Source organism: Lactuca sativa, chromosome 8 (genome assembly GCF_002870075.4).
Source record: "Lactuca sativa cultivar Salinas chromosome 8, Lsat_Salinas_v11, whole genome shotgun sequence".
Taxonomy (NCBI): domain Eukaryota; kingdom Viridiplantae; phylum Streptophyta; class Magnoliopsida; order Asterales; family Asteraceae; genus Lactuca; species Lactuca sativa.
In genome coordinates, this window is record NC_056630.2 from 92,014,960 (window position 1) to 92,040,093 (window position 25,134).

Sequence of the window (25,134 nt, forward strand, 5' to 3'; positions counted from 1 at the left end):
TTGCACGCATTTTGAGCTTACCTTGTGCATTTTTGGTGTTATTTGGTGGTTTTGAAGAAGAATGTGTTTAGAGAAGAAGCAAGGACGTGAAGAGAGCTTGTAGATCCAGAAGTTTAGCATCATTTCTGGCCTATTTGAGGTATAAAGCTTAAACATTGGCCATTGCATGCTTAGATCTAGTTTTGGGGTGATTAATGTTATAATTTTGTCCCATAGTTGAGATTCTTTCAGTTAGAGGAGTTTCAGTCCATATGAGTTGTCCTTTTAGGCTCTTGGAAGTGTTAGGAGCCATAAAAATCGGACCTTGATAGTTTAGCCTCAACCATGCAAGTGATAGATATCAACTAAGTGTGTGTATGGACTTAATTTATGCCTTAATCCCCATTCATGCGTGCAAAATTATAAAGTTTATAACTTTATGGCATTAGAAGTTTTAGGGACTTGGATCAATGTTTTGGACGTTAGGGCTTAATGAAATAAGTCACTAGAAGCATTTTGGGTTTGCTGGCTATACGTTGCGTATACTGGGTCAACCACCCGTATTTGGTCAAGGCCATCGTACTTGGGGCGTACATGCAGAGTATGTTGCACGTATGCATGCAGTGGACAAAAATGATTTTCATGCTCTAGGTTATTGGGCCATGGATTGTTGGGCGTCAAGCCTACCTACGGATTAAGGCCTATGTGCCTAGGGCTATGATGGGTGGTATTTGACCTTATTAGGCCTTAGAGTTTATTTGATTGGTCTTGGACACCTTGGGTTGTTTTGAACTTGGGTCTTAGGAGGAAGAGGCGCAATAAGGCAAGGATTAGGGAACCTTTTACATTAAGACATTAATTGGGCTTAGATCTAGGAGTCATAATGTAATCTAATGGGTAATTAGAAATTTACGTTGTGGGATAGGGGGAAGAGTTCACGAGTCATTCGTTGAGTACGATTTGACACCCACAGTTTGAGGTGACTCTCGCTTCATAGAATTCATGGGTCGAAGGCACCAAGGCCGACACATTATTGGAGTCGCACCTGAGAGTGTGCCTGAATCCCTAAAACCAAGGCTCTGATACCAACTTGTAACATCCCAAAAATACGACCCAAAAATTTCATTTTCAAAGTTACTAAATCCATAGCCCAAAATATCATCAATTTCAAAAGCAATGTGAATATACGATGATCATAGTATGTAATCAAAACAAAACATAGAGTATCATCAATTTCGAATAACTGGCACCTCATCAACCGTCTCACTATCCCGCTTACGAGTATCATAATGTAAGCAACAAACCTAGAGCAACCTTGATGGAGATAGCGTCTAGCCCTAGCGGTTGAACATAAAACAGGGCCGTGCTAAGCTCCCTCTCCCTGGGCCACCAACTCTCCCCCACTTGGGGTCCCTACTCGCACTAGCTGGTGCTCTCAATCAATCATTTCCCTATTAGGGCTCAACTAATCCATCTCTACTATGACCTTGTTCGTGCACAGAGGAATGGTAACCAAGTCAATAGAATAACATTCGCCGCACATCCTCAAAGTGCAATCCTGATGGACCCTCAATGCTCGGACATATCAATCAATAGCGCTCTCAACCTCTAAGAGGTAGTCTAACATGCTCGGAGATCCGGCAAACTTCTTGCTAAGTGCAAGATACACGTAAGATCGGGTAGCCCCCGAGTCGAATAACACCAAAACAGGGATGTCATTCACAAGGAGCGATCCTAAAACAAAACACATAAAATATAAGTATCAAAAGCAAAATAAAATAAGAGTTAAGGAGAAGCAACATTCCCGTCACCACATCTGGTGCGGCCCGCGCCCCCTCAACGGTTAACTGACCAACCCAACTCCTCACCACTGGAACATCCGTCTTGCCCAGGCGGCCATCTGTGATCCGCAGTGTCACTGGAGCTGGCGCTATCATTGGTGCTCACGATGCTAGACTCAGGCAGTGGTCCTTCTTGTTCCCCCTCTGATTGCAATGAAAGAAAATCATGTATGATGTCTGAATTGTGGGAGTATGGGCAGTATAATCCTTGATAAAGTGCCAGGTCTTTCCATACTTGTAGCAGCCTCAGCCCCCCACTCTACAAACTCCCTTATGTGACCTGTCGCATTTCCCACAGTGGCTCCAGCCCTGCTGGCCCTTCAACCTCGAGTCGAATGCCTTGGGTTTCTTCGCTGAAACCCTAACTGTCTGCCTAGGCTCTACCTTCCTCTTCTCAATATGCTAGTCAACTGAGCACACTCAATGTATGCTATCCATCATCTAGTTGCGACGGGGTCCTTCACCCCGAAGAAGTCTGGTGCTCCACATCCCCTGAAATCCTTGAAGGAGAGTTTGCGGGTCCCAAACTGGCTAGTTTCCATATCACTTCTGACAGCCATAAAGCGATCCTCCATCAGCTCGATAATGCCCTCCTTGACCAACCCGAAAATCACCGGGGTCGCATCAACAATGCCTCTAGTAATCTCAGATGCAATGAACTCTCGCAAGCCCTCATCAATTGGCTCGGAGCTCATACCCAAACTAGACCCAGATCGTGAACATCCTACTCCCTGATGTGTCATCACCATTCCGAAACAAACCATACAACTATCAGGATTATGAATACAAATTGAGAGATTTCACATTCTACAAGCCCCCTGGTTTCCTCGCAGCTCTCCCCAAATCGAGTATGGATCCTCTGCTTTCAGTAGTATGGGCCCATACTACCTTCCACATCTATCTTTACTTTCCTTAAGGATCACATTGAATCTTCCAAGTTCCTTCCTATCTATACATACAATTCGCAATTAGATAAGGCTCATGGAACTAATCTTTTCCTATGCATTTCCTAGGGTAACTCTCTCTATCTCTCTCTCTCTCTCTCTCTCTCTCTCTCTCTCTCTCTCTTTCACACCAGTCACTACCATCGGTTGTCGAAGGAACTTCCACTAGCTCCCTCCAAGTAGTTCACGAATACAATTACATATCACTAAAACCAGATAATTCTTCGAATAAGAGGTCTTACCCTACAACGGTTGGACTTAAACAAGAGCTGCGCAATAGAGTCAAACCTATCCTTCTAAAATTATTTGCTTTTCATAACATGTAAGTTGGTGTATTCTCTTATTAGTTAACTGAATTTAGTTAGAGCTCCTATAAGCACAAAGCAAGCAACATTCGGGCTTCGGGTAACAAGAAACAAACATATCCTAATCAGGACATCCTAACACTGACTGATCAGCACCAGCATGCAAGTCTATGAGCTCATACAGTAGGCATTTAAGGCATCTATCCTAGCATTCTATCATGCAAACATTGAGCAAATCTCTAGCCCTAAGTACCAAATGATTCACATATTCATAAACCAAATCATAACAGATAACATGTATGGGTATCTTGGGGGAAACTTACTTGAGCTCGGCCAATTGCATGCATCACACTCCTTGTTTTTCATTAAAATCCTTAGTTAAAAAAATAGTTTTCTTACAAAAACCAACTAATCCCTCGATTTGAGTTCAAACGCATCTGAGAGTGTACCTGAATCACTAAAACCATGGCTCTGATACCAACTTGTAACATCCCAAAAATACAACCCAAAAATTTCATTTTCAATGTTACTAAACCCATAGCCCAAAATATCATCAATTTCAAAAGCAATGTGAACATACGATCATAATAGTATGTAATCAAAACAAAACATAGAAAGGTATTATTAGAGCATAAGTCCCAAAATCTCTACTGCGAAAAATCATAGTGTGATACGATGCGATCATGTTGGGACCTTTCCCTTTGAGCTGGAAGTACCTGAAACACAAACTAAAACTATAAGCACAAAGCTTTGTGAGTTTCCCCCACCATACCACATACAAAATAAACATATTGCCAAGCATATTCGGGTGTTGTCCTACCCCTTCTGTCTATGTCAACTGGATATTGCCGAGCATATCTGGGTGCTCAACCTACCCCTTTGGTCTATTTCAATCGGATAATGTCGAGCATATCTGGGTATTCGACATGCCCCTTCGGTTTATTTCAACCGGATACCGGGTGTACTTCACCCCTACCACTACCACATAATATCACACATAATTCAAAAAATCATCAAACAATACATGCACAACTGATAATTATCACAAAGACAATAATCATGATATGTCATAACTAGTGGGTCGGCCTTGGTGCCTTCGACCCACAAATTCTACAAAGGGAGACTCACCTCAAACTGTGGGTTTCAAATCATACTGAATGACTCATGAGCTCCTCCCCCTATCGTACAACATAAATTTCTAATTACCCATTAGATTACATTATGACTCCAAGATCCAAACCCAATTCATGTCTTAAGGCAAAAGTTTCCCTAATCCTTGCTTTATTGGGCCTCTTCTTGACAAGGAGAAATTTCTAAACAAACCAAGGTGTCCAAGCCCAATCAAATAAACTTTAAGGCCCAATAAGGACCAAATACCATCTCTCATAGCCCTAGGCCCATAGGCCATAATCCACAGTGTATGCATTGTACCTGGCGACTCGGGCGTTACAAATTTCCCCCACTTGACTTAGACTTCGTCCTCGAAATATGTTGCTACTGGGAATAACTCCAAGTGATGCTCCCTCATCTAGTCTTCCGGTTCCCGCGTCCATTTTGAGCCCTTATGGTGCTGCTACTGCACCTTCACCAGCTCGACCCTTTTGTTCCTCAAATCCTTTGTCTTCCTGTCGAGAATCGCTACTAGTCTCTCGACGTAGTTCATGCGATCATTCACCTGAATGTCCTCCAAAGGAACCACCACAGAATTATCAACTAAATATTTCTGTAACTGCGAAAAATGAAAAGTATTGTGGATCTATCTAAGCTCCTCCGGAAGATCTAGACGGTATGCCACCTTGCCCACCCGGGCTATAATCATGAAGGGTCTGATATACCTGGGGCCAGCTTGCCCTGCTTCCTGAAGCGAATGACACCCTTCCAAGGTGGCACTTTCAGGAGGACCATTACCCCAACCCAGAACTCTAGGTCCAATTGGCATCTGTCGGCGTATCTCTTCTACCGAATCTGAGCTGTCTCAGTCTACTCCGGACCTGCTAGATTAACTCGGTCGTCTTGAGCACTACCTCGGTACTCCCCATAACTTGTTGACCAACCTCACCTCAACAAATTGGGGTTCTGCATTTCCTCCTATAAAGCATCTCAATAGGAGGCCGGTCGATGCTGGCGTGGTATCTATTGTTATAAGAAAACTCTATCAACATGAGATATGTATCCCATCTACCATTGAAATCCATAACACACGCCCGCAACATATCCTCTAATGTCTAGATGGTGCGCTCGCTCTGACCATCCATATGCGGGTAGAAGGTCGTGTTGAAGTGTAGACGAGTACCCTACTCCTCATGAAATTTCTTCCAAAATATGGAAGTGAACCGCACGTCTCTGTCGAAAATCACAAAAACCGAAACCCCATGCCGAGCCACGACCTCCCTGATGTAGATATCCGCCAACTTCTCGAGATAAATACTCTCTTGGATCGGAATAAAATGGGCGCTCTTGGTCAATCAATCTACGATGACCCATATCGCATCGAATCCTCACACTGACTGTGGTAACTTCATAATGCAGTCCATGGTAATCTCCTCCCATTTCCACACGGGGATATCTAACGGTTGCACCTTGTTGTGATGTCTCTGGAGCTCTGCCTTGACTTTCATGTAAGTCAAGCACCTCTTTACATACCAGGCTACATCCCGCTTCATGCAGGGCCAAAAGTAATCAGGATTTGTGCGCCTCCTCCATCAGGATCTGGAACGCACCGCCCAAGTATGGAACCCAGACTCTCCGATGGAGTGTCAATAAACCTCGACTATCATAATCGAAAGAGGAAATCTGACCCACGATACGCTCACTCTTCTAGTACTCCTCCTTCGTAGCCACCAACTATTCCTCCCGAATTCGCTCCAGAAGCAGAGTCACCACTGCCATCCTCAAACAGATATCCCTGATTGGGGCCGCTACTGTCTTGCGAGTAAGAGCATTGGCCACTACATTGGCCTTCCCCGGGTGGAAAAGTATCTCGCAATCATATTTCTTCACCATGTACGACCACCAACGTTGCCTCATGTTCAAATTTGGCTGATCCAACAAATTCCACAGACTCTTGTGGTCCGTGTAAATAGTACAAAGGACCCCATGGAGGTAATGTCGCCAAATCTAGAGGGAAAAAACCACTGCTCCTAGCTCTAAATCGTGTGTTGGGTAGTTTGCCTCGTGAGGCTTCAACTGCCTTGAGGCGTAAGCGATGACGTACCCTCTCTACTTCAAGACCGCGCCTAAGCCCAAAATAGATGCATCACAATAATCTAAAAAATCCTCGAAACGCTCTGGAAGGGTCAAAATAGGCGCCTCGGACAACTTTTGCCTCAAAGTCTCAAACGTTGCCTGCTGCTCAGGCCCCAGTAGAAAATAACAATCTTCTTCTTTAATCAGGTCAGGGGTACCACTATCTTGGAGAAATCCTAAATAAATCTTTGATAGTATCCAGCTAACCCAAGTAAACTCCGAATCTCAGATGGAGACCTCGGAACTTCCCATCTCATCGCGGCCTCCACTTTGGCCGGATCGACCAGAATATCGTTTTGGTTGACAAGGTGCCCAAGAAACTGCACCTCGCGCAACTAAAACTCACACTTGGAGAACTTCGTGTATAACCTCTCCCTTCTTAAGATATCCAATACCTCTCTCAAGTTCTCCTCATGCTCCTCCTGGGTCTTGGAAGAAATCAGGATATCATCAATAAATACTATCATCAACCGATCCAGCATTGGTCTCCACATAGGGTTCACGAGGTCCATGAACACGGCTGGAGCATTGGTGAGCCCAAAAGGCATCACCACAAACTCGTAATGACCATAACGAGTATGAAAGACTGTCTTCTGCACATCATCCTCCCTGACCCTCATCTGGTGGTATCCCGAGCGCAAATGAATCTTGGAAAAACAAGACGCCCCCTGAAGCTGATCAAACAAATCATCAATCATCGGGAATGGATAAGGGCTCTTCACTGTTAGCTTGTTCAACTCCCGATATTCAATACACATTCGGTATGACACTTCCTTCTTCTTTACAAACAGGATCGGTGCAACCCAAGATGAACTACTAGGCCAGATAAATCCCTCGTTTAACAGCTCCAACAGCTGTGTAGACAACTCCTACATCTTTGGTGGAGCTAATCGATATGGTGCCTTGGCTATTGGAGCCGCACCAGGAACCAGATCGATTCGGAACTCCACTTGAAATTTTGTGTTCATATTTTTGGGATGTTACAAATTTCAACCAATAATTATGTCATTATCATATTACTAGCAAAACATACACATTTATTAATTGTTAAAGATTTTATTATCAATTTTCAATAAATAAGTTAAAATTTAGCTAATTATTTTTAAAATTCTCATATGTAGTGTCACGGGTTATATATATATATATATATATATATATATATATATATATATATATATATATATATATATGTATATATAAGCCTACGCTTCGTATAGGAACATGCCCCTAATCAATTGTGCTGGAGAATTTTTTTTCATTCTATTATGTCATAATTATATATACTATTAATTGTTAAATCTTGAGGAACAGGAAACTTTGCTAATTCTCATTTCTACCACTGTTTTCCTTCATTTACTTCTTTGGCCACAGACGTTCCGCTTTTTTTTCTTTGTTATTATCACACGCAACTTTTTTGACTTCCTTATTTTGCCACTAAACTTCTATTTCTCTTTTTCTCTCGCACAAACCCCCATACACAAACCGCCATACATTTTTCCATTGTTATCTTCATTTTTCTCATACTTCCTATTAAGATTTTTTTACCACCACCTTCCCTCACCAATGCAAGAAACCCTTATCCGTTGCTGCGTTCTTATCCACGTAGGTCTCAAATTACTCTATCATATTCCACCGCAACCACCGTTATTGCTCTTTAATCAGCTTCTTCTTCCATTCAGATGAAGAAGATGGATCTATTGTGGTGGTTTCCGGGTTTATGAAATCGAAGTACACACCTGAAATCGGTGTCAAGAGGCTGCGGTGGTGAGGAGCATCTGTAGTGAGGGAGCATAATTTCGACTCTGAAATTGAGATTGATGGTTTAAGTGTTAGTCTAGGGTTTCATTGATATGTAAAAGGTTTGAATCCTATTTTTTTAATTTTTTCCTTCTTCCCTCTCCTTTTGCTTATTAACTGTTGCTTACATATCACGCTTGATGTTTACAACCGCCACCATCACCTTCCTTCACCGCTATGAAGATCGAAGGCATACCAGAACCCAAGAAGTGGCAGCTGTTCAACGAAATCCAAACAATTTAGGATGATTTTCTTAAATATGTTCTTACTATTCATATTAATTGTTCTTCTTCTTCTTCTTCTGTTCAGTAAAAAATTGTTGATAGATGTTTCAGATGTACTCATCGTCGGACCAGTCACCACCGCCTACGTCTTTTTATCTAGAGTTCGTCAATCAAATTTCAATCTGAAGGGGTACATGTTTTTTTGTTAAACTTTATGTGTTTTACATAATTGCCCACTACCTGTTTGATGTTATGCTTGAGTGGAACTGTCTATAAGAAAAGGAATCGGAGTGAATATCTAATTAGGAGTTTATTTGTTTAAGAGTTTCCTTATTTAAGTCTTTCTTTTGAGTGTAAAATACTTACAGTTTCTATTGACTAAACATATTTGTTCTCAAGGGTGGTGGATCTCTAAATTTGTGGTTTCCAAGTCAAGCATCGACATTTCAAAATCAAAGAGGGCAGTTGATGGAGTTTGGAATAGTATGGTAACTTTTATTAGATGCTGAAACATTTGCCCAACAACTATTTATTAAAAAATTTAGTGAATTTTCACATTTTTTATGTAGTTTCTAACTGAAACTGGTCATCTATTGGTTTATGAGATTTACTCAATGAAACATTGGTTTTTGTTTTTGAATCCCAGGTACAAGTTTCGTAGACGTTACTTCTTGGAGTTTGTGACATTGGTAACAACCTTTACAAATCTATGGTATCTGTTATTTTATTAGCTTCATAGTATGCCCATTATATGTTTGTTGAAATGTCTCTTACAGGTTTGATGAAGAATTGGAAGGATGATTTTTAGAATAACAAGATTTAGAGATGATATTGATGGTGTTGTAGAAAAAGGGCCAATTACCGTTTACCAATATTGATCCTATTGGGAATTCACATGTTATCGTTGGAAAGGTACATAAATTTCATTTATATAATAGTTTACAAAATTCTATCTATTCTAATGAGATATTCAGATTTTAGTCAATGTGCTACAACAAAAAAAATTGTAAAGACTCATGCCCAATAATCTTCTATCTATTTATATGTAATATATAATAGAATAAAAGGTATACATGTAACTTTGTTAGACCGTCATAAGTTTTTCATCTTTCCGTTAGCTAATGATCGAACCTCAGTCAATGGCAATGAAAGATTTTTAAAAGAGTCTTTAAAAGGATGTAATTCTTGCTCAATATGGTTGGAGGTCATAAAAAATGTTAAAACTTGGTGACCAATTTTTTCTTTCTGTTATTTTATTATACTTTCCTCAACATGAAGATTTAGTGAAAAGAATGACAAAGAAGGTTATATAGATGTTTAACTTAGGATTTGGGCAATACCCAAAAGACATTAATGCTCTCATCTAAAAAGTATTAATTATGATGATTATTTTTGTGGTTTGAAAGGTTTGTGTTAAAACAATTGACCACAATGGAAGCTGTTCAGTGGACTGCTTTTGTGGAATACATGCAAAGAGGATTTTTAAAACAAAAAGAATATGCTGTGTGGTTCTTTAGGCGACAAAGCTGATGAGGATCTTCAGGAGAGAATAATTGAGCATGTAATTATATTTATATTTTACTTTGCTGTTATTTACATATAATTTATTTTTCTCTTATATTGCTATTTGGTATAATATAAATGTTAGTTGGTTAATCTCAGTTTGTTCATTATATATATGTAGAATATTCGGGTTGTCTCAAAGTACTATGTACGGATCACAGTAAAACGACTTGCAGTGCTGTTGTGTCTTACTGTTGAGGTATGTCTCTTTTACATTTTCATTCATCCACTTTTATTTACACCAGCATAATATAAAGAAATGAAAGCGCATTGCTTACCTAACAGGAGGCGCCCACATGTTTCTTAGTTTTTGTATATGGTTGTTGTGACAACTGCCAATTTTCGGTCAAGTCAAATTCAACTAAAGTCAACAAGTCAAACCGGTCAACCCAATTTGCCCGTAGGTAATAGAGTTTACGTTATGTAATTTCTAAACAACTCTCTATTCTAATGAGAGATCATAAATCGAAAAGTGCGTACATCTAGATCTCCTTAACCTAAAACGGTGGTACGTGGAGAGCCAAACCGATAAAACAATGTTACATACTCATCAGCAGTATGCAAGATCCTTAAACAAGGCTTAACGGGGTTCACGGACCTTGCATTGCGAAGCCGGACACTCAAAAAGGTTACCAATGAAACCTCTCTCAATCGTTTTCACTCCATCTCTTTGTATGAGAAACCTCTCCAAGAATGTCAAATCTCTCCCAAATCTCTCTATGAATGTGAAATCTCTCCTAAATCTCTCTTTGTATGAGAAATCTCTCCAAGAATGTCAAATCTCTCCCAAATCTCTCTACGATTGTGAAATCTCTCCCAAATCTCTCTTTGTATGAGAAACCTCTCCAAGAATGTCAAATCTCTCCCAAATCTCTCTTTGTATGAGAAATCTCTCCAAGTATGTCAAATCTCTCTAAGTATGTGAAATCTCTCCTAAATCTCTCTTTGTATGAGAAATCTCTCCAAGAATGTCAAATCTCTCCCAAATCTCTCTAAGTATGTGAAATCTCTCCCAAATCTCTCTTTGTATGAGAATTCTCTCCAAGAATGTTAAATCTCTCCCAAATCTCTCTTTGTATGAGAAATCTCTCCAAGAATGTCAAATCTCTCCCAAATCTCTCTAAGTATGTGAAATCTCTCCCAAATCTCTCTTTGTATGAGAAATCTCTCCAAGAATGTCAAATCTCTCCTAAATCTCTCTTCGAATGTGAAATCTCTCCCAAATATCTCTTTGTATGTGAAATCTCTCCAAGTATGTCAAATATTTCCCAAATATCTCTAAGTATGTGGAATCTCTCTCAAATCTCTCTCGAAATCCCTCCCAACTTTCTATAATCACTCGGGGCATCCCGACCCTCGAATTTGGCGAAAACAGCCCAAAAACGGAAGTCTACGCGAAAAACGGACTTAAGGAGCCGAAACCCCTCTTAGGAACCGAAACCCCTCTTAGGAACCGAACCCTTCTGAGCCGAAGGCTGCTGAACCGAACCCGAAAGGTCCTCTCGGGCCCGAACCTCGCATGCCTCAACCGAACCCGAACGTTCGGCACATTTCGGATCTGACCTCTTCTCTTCTAATGGCTACCGAACCTTCTCTTCTGATGGCCTGCCGAACCCTCGCTTCTGACCTTCGGACCGAGCCCTCGGACTAAGCCTCGCCTGCGCCTTCTTCTTCTGGCTCGCATTCGCTTCCGGCTCGGCACCAGCCTGACCGAACCTCGGCCTAGGGACCGAACCTCGGCCTAGGACCGAGAGGTCTCGCTGGGAATGCTTTTTCTCCCGGTTTTCAACTAAATTCGCGTTTTAGGCCCGTTTTTAATTGTTTTAACACGGGATTTTCACCCAAAACTTTATTTTAACATATAAGGACCCTTAACTATTAATTAATCACATTTTTAAGGATAAAACCTTATCCAAAAGAGAGTGGGTGAAGTACAAAGGTAGAGTGTTGACTTTTTACTTATTTCTATGACACAAGCAACCACTCCCATACCCACTCCATGTCATTATTCACCACCAGCCCATCCCTAGTCACTTCATAGGTCCTTTCTCACTATTTTCAACTATTCCCACGTCCTTAGGGCTGGAACATCCATCCTCTCCCCTCACACTTTAATCATTCTCTCATTTTTACCAAGAATCACACTCCAAACTCTCTCATCATTTTCTCTCTAATTTGAGAATTTCAAGGCATACTCCAAGACTCTTCTCCTACAATTAGTAAGTATCATCATCTTTCTTATGATTATTACACATCCTCCTACTCAAAAATCAAAGATTGCTTACACAAACATCATCACATTCTTGTTAGATCTTCGAATCTTCAAGTGATTCTTCAAGTGTTCTTGGGTTGAAAACTTCTCTTCTTCAACACTTACCTACTGAAATCACTCAAGGTGAGTTCATACCCCTACATTTTTATGTTTTCTTAAGTTTTTAGGGGGGGGGGGGGGGGGAGGGGAGGGGGGGATACAAGTTAAAACACCAAGAACATAACTAAATTTTTCTAACAGCTTTCATCAGAAAAGTTGGACTCCATTCACGGACTGTTTTGGACTACTTAAACATTTTTGTTTGAAAAACTGTTTTAGGTGTAAGTAGTTCCAGTTCTTAGCTTTAAAATGACTACTTGCACATCTCCATACGATTTTTCTACAATTTATGGTGATTTTTACAAAACTGCCTATCATTTCAAACACCAATCCGGACCAGTCTGTGATTATGGACTTTTTCACGCAAGTTGGAGGCCATTAAAAATCATGATAAAAATTATGAGTAAACTAGACACATTTTGGGAACTCTCAGAATTTACGGATTTAGTTTTCAACTTTGTATGATTTTTCTATGACATTTCAAAAACAGTGTAGAAAGGTTGAAAATTTGTTAACAGCTTATAACTTTCATAACACTTTGTATTATGTTGAGCAAAGTGTATAACAATAAGTTATAAATATTGAATGTGTTTCCTTGTTAGTTTATCATCATAAACTGAAATATAGTCATTCATGATAAGATTATTCATTCATTTAGAACACGTATATTAAGCTATAATGAGCATAGTATATGGATTCATAGCATTAAGGCATTTTCATAAAAGAATTCTTATACATTACAAACGTTTTGGATAAACTATAATAGGTATAGTTTATGTATCATTTACTTCTCAAACTTATTTACCAAAGGTTTTCAGTTTAGTTCACGTAAATCTGTTAATGAATAAATTTATGAGTCATTCCCTTCGGGTTACTTCCAAAGTAACAAAGTCAAAAAGTCCTGTAAATTGTAACCAGAGTCTCTTGTAGGGAGAACGTGATAGTTGTGTATAGATCTATATTGGGTTTGACAAACCCACACCAGAGCTGCTTGCAACAGCTAGACCGGCAGGTCTGTGGTGACAAGTGTCATTTAACGGCGACGCCTGAAGAACGTCGTATTACGAGGCCGTCTATGTCAAGTATGGTTATGATAGCTCACATGTGGTATTAACAATCATAAGATTTACGGGTTCTAACTTTAAATTAGCGAGTTATGTCTATTTAGCTCACTGAAATTACTTTAAGTATGGAAAAATACTTATACGCCTTCATATCAAAAAGGGTTTTATGTCGATTTAAAATCACTTTTTACATCAACAATTACATACTTTATTATATACTTTCGGTCTTGGTATTTAAGACTACACATCATTCATTACGGGATTTTTCTCACATCAGAAAGGGTTTTATGCCGATTTAAAACCACTTTTATATCTTTAAGTATGACAGATAGTTGTTCATTTTCGGTCCTGGTATTTAGGACTACATAACTTTTGTAAGGAAAATATTGGATTTTTCTTGGTATCATACATCTCTTTACAAAGATCGAATTTTCAAACTCTTACTGTCAAAAGCTTATGAACTCACCAACCTTTGTGTTGACACTTTTCAAAACTACTTGTATTCTCAGGAATTCAGTGAAACAGGAAATCAACCACGTTTTGAGGATGGGACGATAAATCGTCGAACAGTTCATTTTGTATCATAATGTAATTGATTTGAATCATGTAAACATATACTTTGGTGTAACTTTTTCAATTATATTTATGATGGTTGTATTTACTTTGAGCACTATTATACTCGTTGTTGTGATACTCTACATGAAGTCCTCCACCCCGGACGTTTCCGCCATCCTTGGTTTGGGGGTGTGACAGATTGGTATCAGAGCATTGTTTATAGTGAACTCAGTATATCGAACCACATAAGATATACAAACTATAAATGCATTGGGACTAGAGTCTCTGATTTAAAGTTTTCAAAACAACTACACTTTTAGAAATAAGTAGTTTCTTATTAAAAGTATACAGGCATGCATATATACTAAGGTCAGCATCATTCTAGAACAAAACTAAAGTAATGATTGTTGAATATCACAGGTAAGCTCGGGGGTGTATGATCAGTCTTGGGAATGGCATAGCCTGATCAACTATGCTAGTCCGAGGAGTGATTAGCACATGCCCAAGAATGGTTGTGATATGGCAACAAGTCTAAGTACTTACCAACACTACCACAATGAGATCATTAGAACAGAACACGAGTTTAAAATACTATAGGAGTATTTTGTGATATCATAACTTATATGAAAACTAAATAGATCCTTAATAATAGATCTATAGCCCCTAAGTGGATACCCTAAGATATTATATAACCTAGAAATCATAGACTTAGAATTTGTGGTCATTGCCTTACTTCCTTTTCCTTGTTTGGATGTGGATCTAGGGTAGGATCACTTATTCGAAGGTCTATCATATCTTGTTATATGTAATTAGTATGAACTATGTCATTATAGAAGTAACTAATACGGATCACCCCTATAAATAATTAATTATAGAGTTAGACGCCTAGTAATTATCTCTTCCACACTTATTCTCGCAAGTACAACATAGCAAGATCCTACTTACCGGAAGACCCCTACTTTCCCAATCCGAACCCGAGAAATGGTGAATGGTTATGAGGAGAATCAGAAGCGGAACCGGAGGTAATCAATCCTCCATGCATAGCAAGGGTTTCCGCAAACCGTTTCGACTACATCGAACCTGTGCCCCGTTGGGCAATCGTGATCGAGGGTTGAATGTCGATAGCAACGGCAACAACCACCATGTGGAGACCAACGAGGCTGCTATGACCTCAACCACGGGGGACCGACTGACAGAGCCCTCCCGGCGAAGACCCGGCAGATCGTGAACATCGGGGATTAAAGCAGGTAGACTATAACCCGAGTTCGGAAACTGCACGCTACTACAGGCCCTACTATCTCACATACCCGAGACTCGGAAAGAGACTACTATTTCGGAGACCAACTCTCTATTTAGGACCTTATCACCACTCAGGCAAAGGCAAGAGAGTAACGGGGTAGACACACAACATTCAAAGAGAGGAGGATTGCAGCCAAGCATCGATTTGCAAGGTGCATCGACTTTGCCTCATGCCTCGCAAGGGACAGATCGTTGTAAGTAGAGTTCATACCGCTCACAAGACCTTGTAAATTAGGTTCGTGAGTATGCGTTGGTGCTACTCTATTCTAGGCGTAAGCATGACACTGTGAGTTAAGCGGTTATACTAAACAAGAGATCTAGTTGCTATCAAAACTTTTCCATGCATAGATGTGAGGTAAACCTACATCTAGGTCAAAAAAAAATTCACCAAAACCCGAATTACTACAGTCATATTAACAAGATGGGCTTAGGACATACCTAACAGACTCAAAGGTCTACTTAGCCTTAATTATATAACTAAGCATACATCAATTGGTCATAATAAGGACCTAGCTTGGGTCAAGTATAAGGGTTCACTTGGATACAAAACTACTAAAAATTCATGGGTTTACCATATAAAGACTCCCGTTGAGAACTGGTTTCAGAACGCCCTTAACGACCGAATTACGTTACAAATCGATATAAGATAAAACTTAGTTAGAAACTCACGACGTATAGCCATTCTAAAAACTCATTATCATCTCACCCTTAAACAATTTGTTGAGAAGTTCCTTCATCATAGACTTATGGGTGCGATCATACCAGCACTAATACACCGGGTCCCATCAAAACTCCTCAGCCAAGCGTGTTTGGACACACATGATTCTAAGATGAGTAAAGCTTAACGCCCGTATGAAACCTACCCCTACCCACTGCTTTAACTCCATTTCAAGAATGTTAGCGGAAACACTAGGAGTAGTACAGTAATGTGCAAAAATTTATATGCGTTAATATAAATCGTAAGGATGCACTTAAGATAATCATTTCCACTAACGAAGACATTTTTCATTATGAAACAGAGCTATGTCTTCACCAAGAGGCAACCAACCAACTAGTAAGGCGCCAACTCTGCAGATAGACGCTGCTACTTTTCAGGCTGCAGTCACGGCAACCGTGGCAGCCGTCATGGCACAGTTCAATGCTAACAACACCAGCAGAAATGGAAGCGGTACTGACAATACAAATTGTGGTAACAATCAGGAACACCAACAGGTGCCGGCCAGCAAAAATACCTCGGGCCACAAACCTACGAGCAAGAAGAGAAAGTTTTGGAACATGAAGGAGCGCCGCCAATCTCAAAGATCCACTAAAAGACAACAACCTATGGCCACCCCCACCATTGCAACAGCAGTCACGACACATGCCTCAACACTAGCCACAGGGTCTGCCACCCAAACGTCGGCCAGACCATATGAGGGATCACTCCCAAAGTGTGTCAAGTGTGGATTCCATCACAATGGGGCTTGCCGAGAGATACGCTGTAAAAACTGCAGCAGGAAAGGGCACACCGCCCGTTTCTGTAGGACCCCGACTCAATACATCACACCAACCCCCATTACCAAAGTAATTCCAGTGTGCTTCCTCTGTGGTGAAACGGGACACTTCAAGAGAAACTGTCCAACTGAGAGGAATGACGGGGAAAGCGGAGGAGCATAACAAACGAACCAGCAAGGGTAATAGGGAACCATATTAGGACTTTTGTAATGTTTCCCAATGACAAAAACGTTTAACTATCATATGTTTGTAATGAATTTTTATATGCTTGCTAAAATCCATGACTTTCTAAAAGTAGTTAAAATACTCCCTCGTCCAAATCAAACCAAAGTCATTCATATATGATCTTAGGATCATTACCTGTAAGATGTGATGACTTTGTGCATACATCGGGGTTAATTATAATCAAAATACTGAAGTCTTGAAACAAATAATTTCATCCTGACTCCTATTATGTGTCTAGTAGTAAGAATTGAGTGGGGCCACCCACTCGACGATTCACCAACATCAGATCACATACGACGTTCATATACCGTTCGATCATAGGGAGACCTGTCAGGGATCATGATGTCAAATATCATTACTGATTCTCGAAACACACCCACTGCCAGTGCTAGACACTATGGTGTGAATCATCTACAATAATGATAACATCAAACAAAATGAATCACCCTAAAAAGAAACACAAGATACTCCATCACTTTAGTGATCTCTTCTTATAAGTACAGCCTGGCTCATGTTATCTGAAAAGATTCGGTCGTCTCCATTCAGTTTCAATTAAGTATAATCCTCACCTTCCCGATTTAACATCTACAAAAGGGCTTTTCACCTAACCCTCCGAATGCCGTGACCTTTTCCTTACATAAGAACCCATCACGTATCTCCGGTTCATCTCTCGTGGTTAGATCCCAAAGCACGCACCAGAGAAGTGTTACACTTCCTGAGAACCTACCACAAGTATTTACAGGAGACTTTCGGGAATGTCACGCATGTAGCGGACAAGGTTCAAGCACAGAAGCTTGGGACGGATATGGTTAGTCTACCACTACTACGTGTATACGCGAGGATAATGTATAATTAATATTCTACAGACATCGGATGGGTGTTTCCGCCTTATTTCCTGTTCCATGTCTGGTTGTTGATTTGGGGCAGAGTCACCCATCCAACTGCCTTGCCAATCTTAAACACATACGACCAATATGTGCAAGTTAATGATAGATAGACCGGGTACGAGTCCTACCTTGAACTTCGGGCCAAGGTTGCCCAGAGGGACGAGTAAATGTCCTACCATCTAAGAAGGCTTAGTACGCTTTAGAAAGCGTGGAAAGCAAAAACCCCAGATAATTATGCCTTTCGAGATTCTAGTAAGAATCAGCCTTGTAATCGCAACTTCAATCTACTCCCGCAAGCTTAGTAAAGTACATTCTACCCGACACATCCCGAACTTGCAGAAGTATTTATCCGACGAGACTCTTGTAATCCCCCTCGACGAGATCGAGTTCCACAAGAGCCTCATCTTCGTGAAAGAACCATAGTGACCATGGACCGAGAGGTTAAGCGAACGCAGAAACGTCGCTTCCCATTAGTGGAAGTTCGCTGGAATACTAACCAAGGACCTGGAGTCACTTGGGAGTGCGAGAATCAGTCGATTAGGAAGTATCCCCACTTCATGGTTCGATTATTCGTGCCTACTCCTTGCCTAAATTCAAATTTCGGGACGAAATTCCCTCTAACGGGGGGATGATGTGACAACTACCAATTTTCGGTTAATTCAAAGTCAACTAAAGTCAACAAGTCAAACCGGTCAACCCAATTTGCCCGTAGGTACTAGAGTTTACGTTATGTAATTTCTAAATAACTCTCTATTCTAATGAGAGATCATAAATCGAAAAGTGCGTACATCTAGATCTCCTTAACCTAAAACGATGGTACGTGGAGAGCCAAACCGATAAAACAATGTTACATACTCATTAGGAGTATGCAAGATCCTTAAACAAGGCTTAACGGGGTTCACGGACCTTGCATTGCGAAGCTGAACACTCAAAAAGGTTACCAATGAAACCTCTCTCAATCGTTTTCACTCCATCTCTTTGTATGAGAAACCTCTCCAAGAATGTCAAATCTCTCCCAAATCTCTCTACGAATGTGAAATCTCTCCCAAATCTCCCTTTTGAATGAGAAATCTCTCCAAGAATGTCAAATCTCTCCCAAATCTCTCTACGAATGTAAAATCTCTCCCAAATCTCTCTTTGTATGAGAAACCTCTCCAAGAATGTCAAATCTCTCCCAAATCTCTCTTTGTATGAGAAATCTCTCCAAGTATGTCAAATCTCTCCCAAATCTCTCTAAGTATGTGAAATCTCTCCCAAATCTCTCTTTGTATGAGAAATCTCTCCAAGAATGTCAAATCTCTCCCAAATCTCTCTAAGTATGTGAAATCTATCCCAAATCTCTCTTTGTATGAGAAATCTCTCCAAGAATGTCAAATCTCTCCCAAATCTCTCTTTGTATGAGAAATCTCTCCAAGAATGTCAAATCTCTCCCAAATCTCTCTAAGTATGTGAAATCTCTCCCAAATCTCTATTTGTATGAGAAATCTCTCCAAGAATGTCAAATCTCTCCCAAATCTCTCTTCGAATGTGAAATCTCTCCCAAATATCTCTTTGTATGTGAAATCTCTCCAAGTATGTCAAGTCTCTCCCAAATCTCTCTAAGTATGTGGAATTTCTCTCAAATCTCTCTAAGTATGTGGAATTTTTCTCTCGAAATCTCTCCAACTTTCTATAATCACTCGGGGCATCCCGACCCTCGAATTTGGCGAAAACAGCCCAAAAACGGAAGTCTACGCGAAAAACGGACTTAAGGAGCCGAAACCCCTCTTAGGACCCGAAACCCCTCTTAGGAACCGAAACCCCTCTTAGGAACCGAATCCTTCTGAACCGAAGGCTGCTGAACCGAACCCGAAAGGTCCTCTCGGGCCCGAACCTCGCATGCCTCAACCGAACCCGAACGTTCGGCACATTTCGGATCTGACCTCTTCTCTTCTAATGGCTACCGAACCTTCTCTTCTGATGGCCTGCCGAACCCTCGCTTCTGACCTTCGGACCGAGCCCTCGGACTAAGCCTCGCCTTCGCCTTCTTCTTCTGGCTCGCATTCGCTTCCGGCTCGGCACCAGCCTGACCGAACCTCGGCCTAGGGACCGAACCTCGGCCTAGGACCGAGAGGTCTCGCTGGGAATGCTTTTTCTCCCGGTTTTCGACTAAATTCGCGTTTTAGGCCCGTTTTTAATTGTTTTAACACGGGATTTTCACCCAAAACTTTATTTTAACATATAAGGACCCTTAACTATTAATTAATCACATTTTTAAGGATAAAACCTTATCCAAAAGAGAGTGGGTGAAGTACAAAGGTAGAGTGTTGACTTTTTACTTATTTCTATGACACAAGCAACCACTCCCATACCCACTCCATGTCACTATTCACCACCAGCCCATCCCTAGTCACTTCATAGGTCCTTTCTCACTATTTTCAACTATTCCCACGTCCTTAGGGCTGGAACATCCATCCTCTCTCCTCACACTTTAATCATTCTCTCATTTTTACCAAGAATCACACTCCAAACTCTCTCATCTTTTTCTCTCTAATTCGAGAATTTCAAGGCATACTCCAAGACTCTTCTCCTACAATTAGTAAGTATCATCATCTTTCTTATGATTATTACACATCCTCCTACTCAAAAATCAAAGATTGCTTACACAAACATCATCACATTCTTGTTAGATCTTCGAATCTTCAAGTGATTCTTCAAGTGTTCTTGGGTTGAAAACTTCTCTTCTTCAACACTTACCTACTGAAATCACTCAAGGTGAGTTCATACCCCTACATTTTTATGTTTTCTTAAGTTTTTAGGGGGGGGGGGGGGAGGGGAGGGGGGGATACAAGTTAAAACACCAAGAACATAACTAAATTTTTCTAACAGCTTTCATCAGAAAAGTTGGACTCCATTCACGGACTGTTTTGGACTACTTAAACATTTTTGTTTGAAAAACTGTTTTAGGTGTAAGTAGTTCCAGTTCTTAGCTTTAAAATGACTACTTGCACATCTCCATACGATTTTTCTACAATTTATGGTGATTTTTACAAAACTGCCTATCATTTCAAACACCAATCCGGACCAGTCTGTGATTATGGACTTTTTCACGCAAGTTGGAGGCCATTAAAAATCATGATAAAAATTATGAGTAAACTAGACACATTTTGGGAACTCTCAGAATTTACGGATTTAGTTTTCAACTTTGTATGATTTTTCTATGACATTTCAAAAACAGTGTAGAAAGGTTGAAAATTTGTTAACAGCTTATAACTTTCATAACACTTTGTATTATGTTGAGCAAAGTGTATAACAATAAGTTATAAATATTGAATGTGTTTCCTTGTTAGTTTATCATCATAAACTGAAATATAGTCATTCATGATAAGATTATTCATTCATTTAGAACACGTATATTAAGCTATAATGAGCATAGTATATGGATTCATAGCATTAAGGCATTTTCATAAAAGAATTCTTATACATTACAAACGTTTTGGATAAACTATAATAGGTATAGTTTATGTATCATTTACTTCTCAAACTTATTTACCAAAGGTTTTCAGTTTAGTTCACGTAAATCTGTTAATGAATAAATTTATGAGTCATTCCCTTCGGGTTACTTCCAAAGTAACAAAGTCAAAAAGTCCTGTAAATTGTAACCAGAGTCTCTTGTAGGGAGAACGTGATAGTTGTGTATAGATCTATATTGGGTTTGACAAACCCACACCAGAGCTGCTTGCAACAGCTAGACCGGCAGGTCTGTGGTGACAAGTGTCATTTAACGGCGACGCCTGAAGAACGTCGTATTACGAGGCCGTCTATGTCAAGTATGGTTATGATAGCTCACATGTGGTATTAACAATCATAAGATTTACGGGTTCTAACTTTAAATTAGCGAGTTATGTCTATTTAGCTCACTGAAATTACTTTAAGTATGGAAAAATACTTATACGCCTTCATATCAAAAAGGGTTTTATGTCGATTTAAAATCACTTTTTACATCAACAATTACATACTTTATTATATACTTTCGGTCTTGGTATTTAAGACTATACATCATTCATTACGGGATTTTTCTCACATCAGAAAGGGTTTTATGCCGATTTAAAACCACTTTTATATCTTTAAGTATGACAAATAGTTGTTCATTTTCGGTCCTGGTATTTAGGACTACATAACTTTTGTAAGAAAAATATTGGATTTTTCTTGGTATCATACATCTCTTTACAAAGATCGAATTTTCAAACTCTTACTGTCAAAAGCTTATGAACTCACCAACCTTTGTATTGACACTTTTCAAAACTACTTGTATTCTCAGGAATTCAGTGAAACAGGAAATCAACCACGTTTTGAGGATGGGACGATAAATCGTCGAACAGTTCATTTTGTATCATAATGTAATTGATTTGAATCATGTAAACATATACTTTGGTGTAACTTTTTCAATTATATTTATGATGGTTGTATTTACTTTGAGCACTATTATACTCGTTGTTGTGATACTCTACATGAAGTCCTTCACCCCGGACGTTTCCGCCATCCTTGGTTTGGGGGTGTGACAGTTGTGGAATTGGGAATTGTCATAACTACCCTTGATATTTGGTTGTTTAATATATTTACTACTACTATTTTTTGGAAAAATATTTCATAACAAGACCTTGCTAGAGAACAAGGCGCCGAGGGCAATATTGTAATTTCCTTCCCCCAGTATTGATCAAATATCTTAAATGCCTATTATTTATGTTAAAAAGAAAAATAAATCTTTTGTTTTTATTTATCTGGTCCAGGTGACTCAGCAGTCAGCAGTGTTTGAAGCTCTTGAACTCCAATTCAGAGACTTGTCAGCTGTGATACCAACTGCTTTTTCTCTTAATAAGCCCATATATTCAGACCTAATAACAAATATAAAATAATTTAGTTTTTTTGTTTGATGGATTTCATTATTTCCATGGGAGTATAGAAAGAATTCAATTCCATCCTGCCTTTTCATTGAAAGACCAAAGTATCCTTACTATACTTTAAAAGCTGATATAACAAGTAAAACCGGTTATTTTGGAAAAATATATGAAACTTTTCTGGTTTGATTGAAAAAAAAGTATTACTTTTGTTTGTTTGTTTATAATCTTTTTCTCTAAATATATGTTGCCGCGTTAAAATACTTTCTTTCCTAAATTTCTATGTAAGCCCTATCCAAAGACCTCGTGTATGTTAAATATGTCTTTATCAATATAATATTATGTTGTAGTACATCATAAAACCTGAAAGAAGAAAAAATACAGTAACCCAGCGCCAATGGCGCGCATGATTCTCATATAGTTATATATTATACGCTGTAACTCGAAATACATTATTATTATTATTATTATTATTATTATTATTATTATTATTATTATAAGTGAAAATCAACATATAATTTTTTTGAATTATATATATATATATATATATATATATATATATATATATAATTTTTTTTATATATTTTTATATTTAAAAAATGTTTTTAAACTTATTTTTCCAGTTAAATATATTTATACATATTTTGATTAATAATACTAATATTAAGGAATATTAGGAAAAAATATCTATAAATACAATTTAATGGGAAAAGAAAAGTTTAAAAACAGTTTTTAAAGTATAAAAAATACGTTTTTGCATATAAATACATATTTAAAATGTATTTATACATTTAATTATTTATTAATATTTGTAAAAATAAATTTAAAATTTGTCTACTGATTTTCATTTATAATAATAATAATAATAATAATAAATAATGTATTTCAAGCTTCTACATAAAATAAATTTTTATAATAGTGATGGAAGAAAATCAAATAAATTCTTGAGCTCAATCGATAAGAGACACTTCTTAGTAGGATGAAATGGGTCTAAATCCGGACCGGTGTATCTGGAACTGGATAACCCGAAACCCGAAATTGACGATTTATAAGAACCGAGAACCGGACCGGTATACGTGAACGGATTCCGATTCGGTTCCGTATAACTAACCGGATAAATTGGGTATAGAACCGTTTCGAACCGGAGTATGATAATTGGAACCGCATATGTGTATTAGAGTAGAAAATAACCGAAAACCCAGAAATATAACTGAAAACTCGAAAATGGATCGAAAACTAGGAAATTTTGGAACAAAAGAAAAAAAATAATCTATTTGAAAAAAATAAATCAAAAACTTGGACTAATGTAAGAAATTGGAATGTTTTTAAGAAAATGAATCAAAGAAAAAAGTAATTTGTTGCATATTTTAAATTTTTTATTAACATGACATTCTTTTTTGAAAAAGGAAAATGTACATTTGGATTTTGATTAACAGTAGTTCAACTTTGAAGTTTGAAGGTTACATTGCACTAGTATGAGAAATTCGAATTTGGTGGATGTGATTACAGAGAATGGTAGAAGAATAAAAAAGATTGAATTGATTGTTACTGATGTAGATTTCGTAAGAGAATGTCGATTACAGGAGTGGACTAGATTTTTTTTTAATAGTATATCAATATTAATTCATCAGTAGGTGTATTGGTTAAATAACCCTTGAAATTCCGGTTTAAGGCCCACTAAATTGGTTATGTTCATTAAACTTGGTTTCGTTTTTTTCAAATCTGGTTCTAGAACTTGAAATACTCGAACCCATTTGACCTAGACCCAAAATACCTAGAACCTGGATAAAGCTATTTTTTAGACCCAATACCCAACCGTTTATGTGATTTCCAACTATACCAGTTTCGATTCCGGATTGTTTCCAGTTCCGGTCAGGTTTTTTGGTTTTATAACTCATCCTTACATCTTAGTACAAGGACGACTTAGGTTCGAAACCTCCATTCTTCCTTTTTTTTTTCTTTACAAAGCTTCGGTTTATTTTATATATATATATATATATATATATATATATATATATATATATATATATATATATATATATATATATATATATATATATATATATATATATATATATATATATATATATATATATATATATATAAAAGTGAATGAATAGATTAACAAAAAGTCTCACACCCAAATGGTAAGTTGTTGGCTTTGGTGGGAGGGTAGACCCATGTTCCTATCACTAGTCTATATTTTCTAAAAATCTATTTTATTTTATTCTTAAGAACGGAAATGACGTGGCATGCCACATCAACTGCCATGTCAACTGTGCTTTCAATGTCAAGTAACATATGCAAGTGACAAGTTAAATCGGTCCAAAAAAACTAAAGTGAAACATTTAGCTTTTCTTAAGTTTTCTCTTCAAATAAATTAATTTATGACTTTTTGGTAATTATTCGAGAACAATGAAACTTTTCTTTTCATATATATATATATATATATATATATATATA